Below are 14,111 nucleotides of genomic sequence, written 5' to 3'. Positions count from 1 at the left end.
GAAGAGAAGAGAAGAGAAGAGAAGAGAGAACGGGTGACATGTGCTTGGGCAGGTCCAGGGTGTAATAAAACATATATGGTATTTGTTATTCAAATCTCAAGGGGAAAAAGAAGTTGTAGTCAGGATGTTGTGGCCGAACAGTTTTGTAATTCTCTTATGTAAATAAGAAAGAAGATATATGTATATAGTTTCTATTGTTAAAATCAGTTGTTAGAAGGGAGCTAAAATGGCCCCATCTTCAAGCCACTACACAAACCCCTGTGCTGAGTCATCCCCCCTTCTGTGAGGGAAACCTGAGAAAAGCCCGTGGAAACCGGAGAAAAGCCCGGGAAGCTTGTTTAGACCTTTGCAGCCCCCTCAGGGTACGCCCGTCATGAACATGGATGAAGCTACACGATAAAGGGACTCGGTTCTGTCCTGGGAGGTGTGTGCTGGTAGAGCAGAGACTCCCGGCACACCCAGCGCTGTTCTGCTCACTCGCCGCTTGCTAATAAATTTTTATTGATCACTAAAAATTGAGAAGTGGTTATTTCCCACTAAATTCCAATTAATCAATAACACAGGGCATGGTGGCCGCCATGTCCAGCTCCCACAGCTGTCTGCTGGGCTGGCAGTCAGCAAACCTGCTTTGAAACAGGGATTGCTCGCTGCTTAAAATCAGCACAACGTTTGGGTCTTTTTTCACCCCCAATTCACTAGAACGCAGTTTAGTGATGAAAAAGCGGCCATTATTCCATACAGCCTCTAGCCGCTGGCTGGTTTTTGTCTGCTGTGTCACAGGGCTGACCAAAGCCTCGCTGCCTGCACGGGAAGCATCACTGTGAGCGGGTCTGGAAGCGCCGCTTGCTGACAGGAGCTCCCCTCTTAGGGCAAGAGCAGGCAGGAGAGCTGGCAGAGATGTGCTGGAGAGTCGGAGTTAACCAGTAGGAAGATCTGGGAATCTTCTGCTGAATGTAAGAAAGAAGGAGGGCGAGAGACAGAGTTTGAAAATCATGCAAGGTTTGGGAAAACCCTGGTTCAGCAAAACACAGATTCCTCTGCCTCAAACTTCAAGGCTGTCTCAGCTTAATAGAGGGGCTGAGCACACCCATAATTTCAGGTGTGGCAAGTACCCCCGTCTCCCCTGAAACGGCTTGTGCACACAGGGTTGAGTCCTCGCCTAAACGCTTTGCTGGGCGGTGAACTAGCTCTCAGTGAACCCGTCTGGGTACCGCACGCTCCTGTTTGACATTCCCAGGTTGTGAAGGAAGGTACTTTCGAGAGCTGGGGATGAGTCTCTTGAACCAAGTAACAAGCGATAGGACAAGAGGGAATGGCCTCAAGCTGCGCCAGGGCAGGGTCAGACTGGCTCTTAGGAAGGATTTCTTTGAAGAAGGGGTTGTTGGGCGTTGGAATGGGCTGCCCAGGGCAGGGGGGGAGTCCCCATCCCTGGAGGGGTTGAAGAGTCGGGTTGAGCCAGCGCTGAGGGATCTGGTGGAGTTGGAACGGTCAGGGGGAGGTTCATGGTGGGGCTGGAGGAGCTTCAAGGGCTTTTCCAACCCAGACGATTCTGTGATTCTGTGATAATGAACATTATTCGCGAGGCAGTGTCACTTGAGAGTTTTTTGCTTTTTAAATGTGGATGACAGGTCGCTAAAGATCTGTTTCTCTCCACGTAGCACCGTTGCAGTGTGCTGCATGCGCCAAACTTCCCTCCGTGCCCGTAGAACGTTTTGTCTGGTTTAGGTTTATTATCTGGCCCAAGAAGAAACAGAAGCACCTTTAGGTCTGGTTATTACATTTCACAGAACAGTCTGGTGAACGTGTCGGACAGACGGACAGAGTTACAGTTCAATATAATTAGGTAGGGAGCTCACCTGTTGGAAAGCTTAGCTTTTGTAAAGACGTATTGATGAGCAGTTTCCTGACCCTTTCATCCCAAATGTGACGCAGACGCAACTGCTGCTGCGCTTTCACACAATTCTCACTCAGAATTTCAGCAGAACCTCATTGTTGCTGTGAAGTTGTAGCTGCGTTTTGTGCAAGTGGGTTGTTTTGCTCAAAATCCTTCAGAACTCTGACCGACTCCATTCTGATCTGCGTTTTTCTGGATAAGCCTAATATTGAACATTTCTGCGGGTTCTTCAGTCTCAGGATGAGCGATCGTGTTACTGGATGGAGAACGTGCTTTGTTCCTGTGGAGGCTTCAGGCTGCAAAGCCAACGTGTTTCTCCAGTTCCTTGAGGGATGCGTGTTATGTTTTGTAATAGGAGGGGACAGGGCACAGACCTGCAGTCTGTCACGCGTGAACTGTCACTCGTTCCACCCAAATGATGTCCTTACTGAGGCAAGAGAGTTCACTGGGTACGGGATGCAGGAAAGAATTACAGACCCCGGCTCTGAAAAGGGGGACGGGACACGCGTGGGCACGGACAGACACGGGGATGTGCCACACCCGCCGCCACACGCGTGTGCACCCGCGCGGGCACAGCCCCAGAGACAGGTGGGGACAGCGGGACAGCGGGGACACAGCATGGAGAGAGGCCGCCCCGCGCTGCGGGGACACGGACAGACACACGGACAGACACACGGACAGACACATGGACAGACATGGACAGACACACGGACACATGGACATGGGCAGACACGGACAGACACATGGACAGACACACAGACACGGACAGACACACAGACACATGGACAGACACATGGACAGACACATGGACACAGACAGACACACAGACACACGCACAGACACACGGACAGACACGCACGGACAGACACAGACAAACAGACAGACACACAGACAGACACACGGACAGACATGGACAGACACAGGCACAGACAGAAGGACAGACGGACGGACAGACACACAAACACATGGACAGACACACAGACATGGAGACACACACAGCCAGACACACACGGACAGACACACACACAGACACACATGGACAGAGACACACACGGACAGACACACACACAGACACACATGGACAGACACACGGACATGGACAGACACACATGGACAGACACATGGACACGGAGACACACATGGACAGACACAGGCACAGACAGACGGACACACACGTGCACACACACACACGCACACACACAGGCATGCACGCACACGCACACACATGCACATGTGCACAAACATGCACACACACACGGACACACACGCACACACACACGCACACATGCGCACACACACATGCACACGCACGCACACACACGTGCACACGCACGCACACACACGTGCATGCACACACACGCACACACGCACGCACACATGTGCACACACGCACACACATGCACACGCACACATGCGCACACATGCGCACACACATGCACACGCACACACACGCACGCACACACGCACACACATGCACACACGGACACACACGTGGACACACGCACAGACACACACACACGCGCATGCACACGCGGACACACACACGGACACACACGCACACACACACGGACACACACACACGGACACACTCACACGCACACACGCACGCACACATGTGCACACACGCACACACATGCACACGCACACATGCGCACACACGTGCACACGCACACACGCACACACACGCACGCACACACGCACACACATGCACACGCACACACACGCACGCACGCACACACACACGTGGACACACGCGCAGACACACACACAGGCGCATGCACACGCGGACACACACACGCACACACACACACACGTGGACACACGCACAGACACACACACACGCGCATGCACACGCGGACACACACACGGACACACACTCACACACACACGGACACACACTCACACACACGCACACACACACGGACACACACTCACACACACGCGCACACACACACGGACACACTCACACACCCGCCCGGCCGCAACGTGACGGACCGACCGACGGACCGACCGACAGACGGACAGACCGCGGCGCCGCCGCTCCGGACGGATCATTCCCCCGCGCCGGGGGGAAACACCGACCCCCCCCCCGATGCTGCTCGGGACGTTTCTCCGCTCTGTCTGTGCGGGGCTTTTCCCCTCCGGCGGTCACGGAGCGATCGGTACCGACCCTGCGGGCGGGGAGCGGGGGGCTCAGAACGGGGCCGGGGGGGCCGAGGCACCGGCTGTCCTGGGCGGCCTCTGCCGGGGGGTGGGGGCGGGAGCTGCGGGACGGCCCGTGGTTTCCGACAGCTCCGACAGCAGCGAGTCTCTCGCCGTGGAGAGAAGCTGCGGTTCGCTTCATTGTCTTCCTGCACAGCTCTAGAGCTGCTGGAACTAGACGGGAGACTCAGGATCTGCTCTGAGCCTCTGCTCCGCCCGCGGGGGGGTTCTGTCCGGGACAGATTGCACTGGGGGTGTTAAACTCTCCGGGGCACGGGGGAGCGAGGCAAGGTGTGCTGGGCGCTTCGAACAGTTCCTCTTGCTCGTACTTCAGAAGGAGAGAGAGGAACCTGTTGTAAAGGCAGCTGAGGAATTTATAGAAGTGAAATATGAATGACCTGGAAAAGCTCAGAGAGCAAAGACGTGGTGTCTGATCATCCAGGAGGGTTCTTGTCCCCTGCAGCTCCTCGCTGTGTGTGTCTGTGGTACAAATGCAGTTGGTACGAAGGACAGCAATATTTGTATTTATCTAGCTAGAAGTAGCAACGGCACATAAAATACTTCGGCGTTGTTCATTATCTCTGCTTTAGCCGTGAGTTTTGAGGCTGCTGCAGGACAGAGAACTACTGCAGAAACAGTAACAAATATTTCCAGAATGTTTTCTTAGCAATGGAAATGGGAAGGGCTGACTCAGACCTGGAATAGCCCAGAGGAATGAGGAGCCTTAGAAAAGTCCCCTTAGAGGCGTGATGATGGCTCTTCTCACCCGAAGCTGGTATTCATCTCGGGGATCCCAACCGCAGAGCAACATCCCCTAAACAGGCAGCACTGTCTGGGGAGAGGGTAACACACGGCTGTGCAGGGTCTGCTGAGAGCATCTTGGACACCCAAGGGGTATTTTCTGCACGTTGGGGGTCCTTCACCCTTGGAGTGCGGACTGCAGCGATCCCTGGAGGTTGAAGAACTCCCTGAGTTTGGCCTGGAGGATGCCAAAGGCAGCAGCAGCTCTCTGCAGCGGTGAGGTGAGGGAATGGAGTTCCGTGGGAAAGGTGTCTGTCAGCCCGCAGGGTGAAGTCCTGTGCCCTGGCTGAGGGCCTGCAGGACTGTTGGAATAGCTGGGGCACGTTGGCTTGAGCCAGGCCTGCGTGGGGAGAGCTTGGGGCAGCCTGAGAGGGGATGGACGTGGGGAGCTGGACCAGGAGGAGGACCCGGGACAGAGCACAGGGCACGCACCGGGGCTGGGTTACAGGAGAGAGCGTTGGGGATTTCAGTCTGTTAGTCACAGAAGGTGCTGGAAAAGCGTCTTGTGTCTCCAGATGTCAGCGTGTGTGTGTGTGTGAGCATGGTCTGTCGTGCTGCGTTGGCTGTGTGTGGTGGGATTCCTCCTTGATTCAAGCCTAATGCCTCGCGTAAGCGTTCATAGTTGATAGCTGGATGTTGAACAACTTAAATTTGGCAATGTTCTTGTTCACTAGATTGTGCTTGTGAGCACTCGGAATGTGCAGTGTGAGTTGTGCTTGTGACATTTGATGTGACCCCCTGTGTTTCAGCAAGGGCCTTTAACACTGAGGTTGTGGAAGGTGCAGCCACATATTTTACAATTTTTCATAAATTTCAAGAGAGATGTAGAGATGTTGCTCCATCTGGACAAATTCCCACTTCCCCATGAAGGTTACTGGAAGGTGGGCTTTGTTGGATTAGCCCATCTGGAGTATTTGGGAGGTCAGAGCTGCCTAAGGTCAATGTATGGGTTTTATGTGTTGCTGTGAATTGTGCAGATACGAGTCACTGAGAAAAGTACCTTGTCAAAATAAAGTAGATTTTGAAAACCATAAAAATCTGCACATCCTGAGGACATGACATTTTCACAGTTTAAGTTCCTGGATTGCTTTCACGTACTTCTGGAGACGTCCTGATAGAAGGAGCTGTGTGTTCACCAGGTGTCACAGAGCTTTGAGGCGAGGTGGAGGAGTGAAAGCTGCACAGTTGTTTCTCTGGGGTTGATTAATACAAGTAAAGCAGGAGATGAAACAGCGTTTGTGTGTCAGTGAAAGTATTAATGGAAAAAACCCCGATAGACACTTCAGGTCAAACCAAGGAGCAGTGCATGCTTTGTTTTTGGAGTAACTACCAGCTTGCTAGGGGGAAGCACTGAACTCTCTCCTCTGTCTTGGAGAAGTTGTTACAAGGTTCAGTGCTCCAGGTCTTTCCCTTACGAAGCAGTTTTGTGGCACTTGAGGGGCTCAGCACAGGGGGAAACAAAAGGAGACGTGCACAGAAATAATGGCAAGTAGGGGCTGGGTGTGCAGCTTCATCAAGTGTTTCTCTTGCTGTTGCATTGATTTGGCAGTTTTCTGCAGTGACAGTAAACTTGGGTTACCTTGATAAAGTAAATATGCTTTTGTATTAGCCTTCAGCTGTGGGACGTGCTGGCTGTGTGCCACGGCAGAGCTTGTGAGCACTCGGAATGTGCAGTGTGATTTGTGCTTGTGACCGTTGATGTGTCCCCCTGTGTTTCAGCAAGGGCCTTTAACGCTGAGGTTGTGGAAGGTGCAGCCATAGATGTGACATGCAGTTGTATTAAACCCCTGTCGCTGGTCACTAGTTAAACACGTGGTTACTTGTACTTACTGCTTTTGCCTTGTTCTCCCTGCACTGCATGGCAGAGGGTATTGCTGGGGTAATATAAACCCACACACCCTCCGACTGAAGACTGTAGGATCAGTTTTTCATTGTATGGCACAAAATGTGAACGTTTCCTACAAAGTCTACTGCTTTTACCTGAAACATGATCTGTCCTGTGCAGGATAGTTGTTTTATAAAATACAGTGGTGGTGTAAGGGAAGAGAAACCGCAGGCAAGCCGTAAGGAAAAGCAGAGAAGTCCTGGATGTGGGAAAAGCAAAAAGTTTTTACAATGAGCGCTGTAATCTGTGTCATGCATTTTATAATTCTGCAGAAAAACTAAAAAGAAAAAAGACCCCAAATACCCCATAGAGGTGCATTACAAGATCTGAATGGTGATGTTCTAAGTTGCCTATAGACAGCACTATTTTTTGCCCTGGGTGTTGCTGTGTAAGCCCCTGTGAGTGCCGAGATAGGAATGTGTCATTATTTCCTTCATCGGTGGGAAATGGACTCAGTGTTGTGGTGAAGTCGCAGCTGGTTTGTGCTGGAGAAAGGCCGTTGAACTGGAATATGCATCGCAGGTCCCACAGTCTTATCTCAGTGACTTAACTGTGTCAGTGTGGGTTTTTTGATAGTTTGACGTGGGTGTGGAAACTTCCTGCACACCCAGTTGCAGGGTCTGGGTGTGAAGTTATGCAGCATTTTCTCCATGAAGACTCACACTAGCAGATTATTTTTTTCGGTCGAGGAGAAAAAGCTTTTCCTGGATCTTTTTTGGCATTAAGTTTGAGAGAAAGCAGGTCAGCACTCTAGAATGTGATGTCACTTTTACATTATTTAAGGAAATGCCACTTAATTTTGTACAATGCTCCAGCATACAGGAATTTGAGACCCAGCTGGGTCAGTAATGCTTCTGAGGGTCACAGCTGTCTGCCAGTGTGAGGAACCAGCTGTGACAGGCTGGGAGGAAGCTTTAAAAAATACTCTTTGCCTGTGCATTTTGGTAGTGCAAATCACTGCTTGTGAAAATACATTGACTGGTTCCAGTGCATTTCCAGCTCCAGCTTTCTTCTCTGTTTTTGTTTCCTTCACTCTTGTTTTCTGGGCTCTTCTCTGTTTCTTTGCCGTGCCATCGTGATGGGATCTCTTCAGATGTTTTCGTGTGAAAGTAGCAGCTCTCAAGTGATTTACTAATTTTGTGTAGTGCAGTGAGATGTAGATTTGGGTGAAAGGACAGAAGTATTCCACAGGCTCCTCATCTCTGTGCTGCTTGTGCCATCGTGGTTGGAAGCAGAACCTCTGCAGCAATGACATTTGTGCAGATGATGTTCCCCTGCCATCGTTAGCCGTGCCAGCAGACCTGGGACCCGAGAGAGATGAAGGCACCTGGTAGGGGCAGAAGGCGGTGGGAGGGGTGTGCTGTGCTGGGGTGTGACGGCAGCGTCTGCCCCTCTGCCAGCAGCCAAATAAACCGCATTGGGGGCTTTGGGTTTTGTCTGTGAGCTGGGTAACAGTTCCACATTCCACAGTGTCTTCTCGCTCTATTTAGTGCGGTGCCAATCCAGGGGGTGTATTTCTGAGCTATCCCGGCTCATTTATTTATTTATTCATTTATTTAAAGTGTTTTGCACTCATTTTTTACTGTGTGACTGGTGAGTAGAGAGAAGAGCGAAGTTTTACTCTGAATTCTTGGAGAAGTTTTGGCCATTTAAGCCCGTGACAGAACTGCTACTGATTTGAATAGGAGCCTTGGTGACTGTTTAAATCAGGTTTATAACCTTAAAATATGCAGGCTGGATTCTTGATGACCAGCTGAACGTGTTGTGGTACACGTACAACGGAAACGGAGTAACAGTCCTGCCCAAAATAAGATTGCCTTTCATTTTCTTTATTAACTGTTACCATACTTACTACTTTAGCCTGGGCAAGAAAAATAATATTTATTCTGCTGTTAACACAGAAATTTTAAATAAGAACCTAATCTATGTATTGAAAGGATGAAAGTGCGAACAAGCTAATTTAATTTGCAGTATTCAGAAATATTAATAAACTGCCTTGGTAAGCAGATTCTTCCGATGATGTATTAATGTTTTTTCTCTCGTTATTGCTGAAGGGAGGTGACTGGCAGAAAATGGCAATAGGGAAAGTGATGTGGCTTTCTACACATGAATTTAAAGTGATGCTGCAAGTCGCTGTGTGTTCTTTCAGATTTGCAGACCTCTCAAATACCTCGAGAGCAGATGGTGCCTTCGGCTGTGGGTGCAGTTCCCCAGTCCAAAAGGAGATGTGTTGAAGGGATGTGGGGTGCGAAGGGGGCGCAAGGCTCTGCCTCAGTGGAAGTAGCGAAATAACCTGGTTTTGTTTTGTGGGACTCCTCCAGGGGTTTGTAGCTATGGTTAGTGCAGCGATTGTGCTGTGGGTAGAAGACTCAAGCATCACAATTTGTTGGCGTTTTGAACCTATTTTTTTTAACGTAGCAGCTATAGGCTCTGTGAGAAATGTTGGCCCTGTAAGCCAGTGGCAAAACTGCTGCTGATTTTAATGAGGTCTTGATTATATCCTTAAATAATATTTTAGTGTCTGTCTGCTTTGTACAGCATTTATTTTCGTCAGGGAATGATTTTCAGAAGTTTCTGAGCATGTACTGGTTTGATGGGTTTTGTTACATCATTAAATTCTTAGTGCCTCTAAAAATTAGGTTATCAAATTTTTTTCTTACAATGAGTTGAGAGTCCAGAAGAATAGGAATAGGAACTTCAGAATGGTGAAGACACTGCAAATAAAACTGATGTCAGTTCAGTGTATCTGAAAATCTGTGCATATGGGGATATTCGACACTAATGGTAATTCTGGAAGGGCACAATATCAGGTGGTGAACAAGGCATTTAGAGTTTTGATGAAGTCCAGCTGGAGCAGAGGTTAAAGAGACCAGGGATGTTAAAATGATCGCCTGGATTTTAGATTTTCAGAAGTTTACGAATAATGGGAAAGTAGAAGGAAGAATATAAGATCTGGGAAAACTGTGTTTCAAAATAAAATTGAGAAGAGAGTTTTGGAAAATGTGCATGTGGAGTAGATGGGGAGGAAGTAAAAGGAATATAGAGAAATTAGTTTGTCAGCTGTTAAGAGCTGACACCACAAATGGCTTCTGTTTATCTGCTAATCTTTATTTTATAGTGAGCAAACTCTGGGGCAGCTGCTGAGATGGGGAAGAAAAAGACGTAGAGGAGAGGTGGTGGGGAATGAAAGACAAATCAGCTGTTGAGCCTTTGTTCTGCTCCAGCACAAAAGGGCTGCTAGAAGAAATTCAGGGATCAGTCACATTGGGCACAAGGTAATCTCTATCCTCTCTAAACCCTCATCTTCAAATTAACGTCCCGATCTTGGTCACATATGTTTTTGGTGGCTGACTGTCTGTGGGGTCTCAGCAAATTTCACACCAGTCTTTAGTACTTGCTTATGGCCCTTAAACAGGGTCTGATGTGCAGTTGTTTATTAATGATAGATTTTGTTGCGGATTAAACTTTTATGAGGCAGAAATGTGTGTGTCCTGCTGGGAGCTGCTTAGACATTAAAATGAACTAACCCCAACATGCAAATCTGTAGGTAACTAGGCCTTGTTAGATCTGGTGCTCATATGTGAGAAAAAAGCCTGAGTAATTATTCTTAAATATTTGGTTTTTGTGGTTTTCTGGTTTGGTTTTGGGGTTTTTCTTTTTTGTTGTTGTTGTTGTTGTTCTTTTGTTGGGTTTTTTTGAACGGTCTTCCTCCCTCCCCTGGGTTATTTTTCTATGACCTTTTCTAAAAGCACAGGGTGCAGCACTCGTTCAGGGTGTTGGGCTGATGAGAATGGATTTGTTTAAGCCCATAGGCTGTATCCATCTACACACCTGAAGATCTGGCTTTGTTTTTAAACTTTACCTACCTGAAGTCCTCAAGGAGGCATGTTGTGGATATGGAGCTTTTGTGAAACTCGGCTTTTGACTGAAAAGGTAACAGGTATCGTATATTTGAGTGAGTCTGTTTTCATTGACATCCAACAAACCGATCAGCACAAGCAAAGAAGGCCAGACTTTCTTTTTTTTGTGTGGTGTCACAAAAGGATGGGGAAAGCCCAAACAAACCCTTCCGTCAGGGTGCAGATTAATTGTTTTTGCTTTGAACTAATGCCCCTGAGTGCTTGGAAGAACATGAGCCGTGCCACTTAGTGAGCTGTGTGTTGGGCTGCCCACAGTGTACCTGAAGGAGAGATCCTGGTTCCAGGTACCAGCTGAAGAGGAGAAGCTGCTGAACTGTGCTCTGTTGCCATTCAACATCTCCCCGGTCCCTCTGGCTTTAGGAGGTGAGTTAAAAGTAGAGAAGTAGGAGAAAACTTCAGGGGCCAGCATCTGTTTTTGTGTGCAATAGCAAAACCCTTACCAATGAGTAGTGTGTACAAAATCCAAATATTTGTATTCAGGAGTGGGCAGCCCCACAGAAGTGTTTTAAGTGGCTTGTTGCTCTAGTAGCAATGAGCTTAGAAGTGAAGCAAGAGAGTCTTTGTGTCAAGAGAGGCTGAACAGACATATGGAATGATAAGTTTCTGTACTTCAGGCTTCTGAGATTTAGAAAACTTCCTACATTTCTGAGCTGTAGCTGATCACAATTTCCTGTGGGGAACATGCAGAATAAATATTAAAGAGAGTGACTGTGAAAAATAATGATATGGTGTGAGAGTTTGGCACATAACAACAGCAAAACCCTCCTCCTGTGGTTGTTTATTTTGGAAAACAGTTCGGGCAGGGCACTACAGTGATTGTTCAGAGCGTGTTTCTCTCTAAAACCGGGTTTGGTTTGCTCTGTCAGACAGGTGGCATTGCCGTGCTGCTGTAAAACCATTGGCTGAGCTTGTGTGCAGAAAATGCCCCTGTCTGTTGGAATGAACATTTCCCCTGAGACAAACTGCTCTGGGGGTGCAGCAGAGTGACTCGGGGTGCAGCATCCTTCTGAAGCTGGGGTTCTTGCTTTTGCACTGTGATAGTTTTGCCTTTGTTCGTGTTAGTTGTGCTTCAGTCAGTGCTGGTTGTGCTTCAGTTGGGCTCTGGTTACTGTAGATGTGTATTAGAAAGACCTTTTGTAATTTATCAGTTATGAATGATTGTTATTCAGGAAGGTTGTTTTGTGGGCTGCTTTATTATCTTGAATATCGCAGAGCTGTAATGCTTGGGGAGTTAACGGAGGGGTTTAATGACTGTGACAGTAGGAACAGTTACAGGAATGGTGGGAAGAATCCTTGAATGTATTATTTTTATTTCCCTGGAGTTAATCTTCACGTATCAAAGTAAATTCACCAGAATATGCTGCTTAGATGTCTTCTGGCTTCCCAAGTCAAAAGCCATTCTGAACAAGATGTGATTCTCTCTATTCCCTGTCCTACAACCCTTACTCACGGTGTGCTCATAGTGAGGTCAGTGTCCCTGAACAAAGTGATATTCTACAGACGTTTGGGGTGTTAAGGGACAGGTGCCAGTTACTGTGATGTGTAGAGGTGAAATTATTTTAGGAGATATTTTGCCGTGAGGTTTTTTTTTTTTTTTTTTCTCTCTTAACGAGGTTTTTGCCATTCGTTACTCAATGCATGAAGAATGAAGAGGTGTTTCTCCTGGAACGAATGCTAGGTCGTAGCCTGTCATATCATTCTGGGAAGGTTTTTATAAAGGGTGCAATGTTTTGTCATGGATCTAGTTTTCAAAATCAGTTGCAGCCCCCTGGAGACATGTGCTGTGCTAGAACGGAGTATTTGCGTGCCTCGCTTTGTCCATTTAATGCCCTGAGGGTTTTCCTACTGAGTGGCTTTACTGGGGAGGTCAAATTAGATGGGAATGGAAATCCTATCCTGGCTGGAGATGGAACAGCTGTGGCGCGGAATCAAACTCTACAACTCACTCAGAGTTATAAAGCAGTATGTTTATTACGACGTCGGGCACACAGGTGATCGCTCCGCCACAAACGTGCGCGCCCGGAGCCAAAAAACCAGCTGCTTTTATTGTTTGAAATGTTACATATGCATTAGGTTTCCGAAGATAAGGAGGGAATATTACAATTAGTTCCGAGAAATTCCCCTCTTGCCCCCCCCCCCGCCCAAGTCCTTCTTCTTCGCGCCTGTGCAGTGCCTCCTGGTGAGGGTGGGCCGGGGTCTTCAAGGGTCTTCAGGATGAAGTAAGACTCCTTCCTTTTCATGAATTTTTTGACTTTGCTTCCTGCTCATGCTCTCTGGACCTTTGGCTCCTCTTCGGGTTGTAGAGTTAGTTTTACCTGTTTGTTTTGTTAATTGGAACTTTTGTGTCTATCAAGATGTTGCAGGAAGTAAATCCTTGGTGTTATCAGGAATTGGTCATCCTTTAGCTGGTAGGGCTCCCCCTTTATCTCAAAGACAGGGATTAGTTCACTATCTATCCTGTTTTCTGTAAGAATGTTACCTAGCTAACATTGCCTAAGGGCTAGCCTTGTTTAAGGGGCCTCACAACTTTGTCTATATTTCTTTGCTTCCTTTTTTTTTTTTTTTTCTTTTCCTTTTTCGCTTTCCTCAGATCAAGGGCATCTGCCCATCCTGGCAGTGCAGTATCACATCACAGCTGTGAGCACACGTAGCCGGTATTGAGATTGAGAGAACTCTCAAAATGCGATTGAGTGGTTTGTAATGCCCTTACTGGGGTCTGTTTCTGAGTTACTTTTCTCATATCCATTTAGTTTAAAGCTGTGTCTATTAAGTTGCCTTTTCCTTAAATGCATTTTCACAGCTTCTTGGCTTCTTAACACAAGAATGAGTGAAAGCCAGATGTCACGTCGTGACCTTCTAGCTTTGTGTGTAGTGCTCCAAATCAGTCATAAAGATGTGTGTGTTGTATCAAATAGATATTTAAAATGCAGCCTAAACATAGGGATGCGATGGTGAGATGGTGCAGAATCGATAAAGCCAGCGACAGCTCTGGCTGTTGAGCTGAATCACAGAATCATCTAGGTTGGAAAGGACCTTGAAGATCATCCAGTCCAACCCTGAAGATCATCTAGTCCAGCCTTGATCATCTTGAAGAGAATCTAGTCCAACCTTGAAGATCATCTAGTCCAACCTTGATCATCTTGAAGATCATCCAGTCCAACCCTGAAGATCATCTAGTCCAACCTTGATCATCTTGAAGATCATCCAGTCCAACCCTGAAGATCATCTAGTCTAACCTTGATCATCTTGAAGATCATCCAGTCCAACCCTGAAGATCATCTAGTCTAACCTTGATCATCTTGAAGATCATCCAGTCCAACCCTGAAGATCATCTAGTCCAACCGTCCAACACCGCTGCACTGTGCTGCAGCTCTGAGGTAGGAGAGAGCTGGGGTCCGAGTTTCCAGAG

The 14,111-nt window shown here is 47.9% G+C and overlaps 1 protein-coding gene and 1 long non-coding RNA gene across 12 annotated transcripts in view; one reads left to right on the top strand and one right to left on the bottom strand.

Moving 5' to 3' along the window:
• LOC141937094 (uncharacterized) overlaps positions 1 to 14,111 on the bottom strand; it is a 786,032-nt gene that overhangs the window by 403,388 nt on the left and 368,533 nt on the right. The window lies entirely within an intron of this gene.
• The window catches only part of LOC141937108 (C-type lectin domain family 2 member B-like), a 26,564-nt gene continuing 16,316 nt past the window's right edge, over positions 3,864 to 14,111 (top strand). For 7 of the 11 annotated variants that reach the window (XR_012626862.1, XR_012626863.1, XM_074854515.1 and 4 more), the window contains exons 1-2: positions 12,844 to 12,921; positions 13,644 to 14,079. The gene's annotated coding sequence lies outside the window, so the exon portion shown is untranslated. Of the gene's footprint in view, positions 4,057 to 4,502; positions 5,119 to 12,843; positions 12,922 to 13,643; positions 14,080 to 14,111 lie in introns of those variants that run through there. The other 4 variants (XM_074854516.1, XM_074854519.1, XM_074854518.1 and 1 more) reach the window with 4 other exon arrangements.

The sequence above is a fragment of the Strix uralensis genome, chromosome 37 (genome assembly GCF_047716275.1).
Source record: "Strix uralensis isolate ZFMK-TIS-50842 chromosome 37, bStrUra1, whole genome shotgun sequence".
In the NCBI taxonomy this organism is placed as follows: domain Eukaryota; kingdom Metazoa; phylum Chordata; class Aves; order Strigiformes; family Strigidae; genus Strix; species Strix uralensis.
This window is presented reverse-complemented; position numbering and strand designations above follow the sequence as displayed.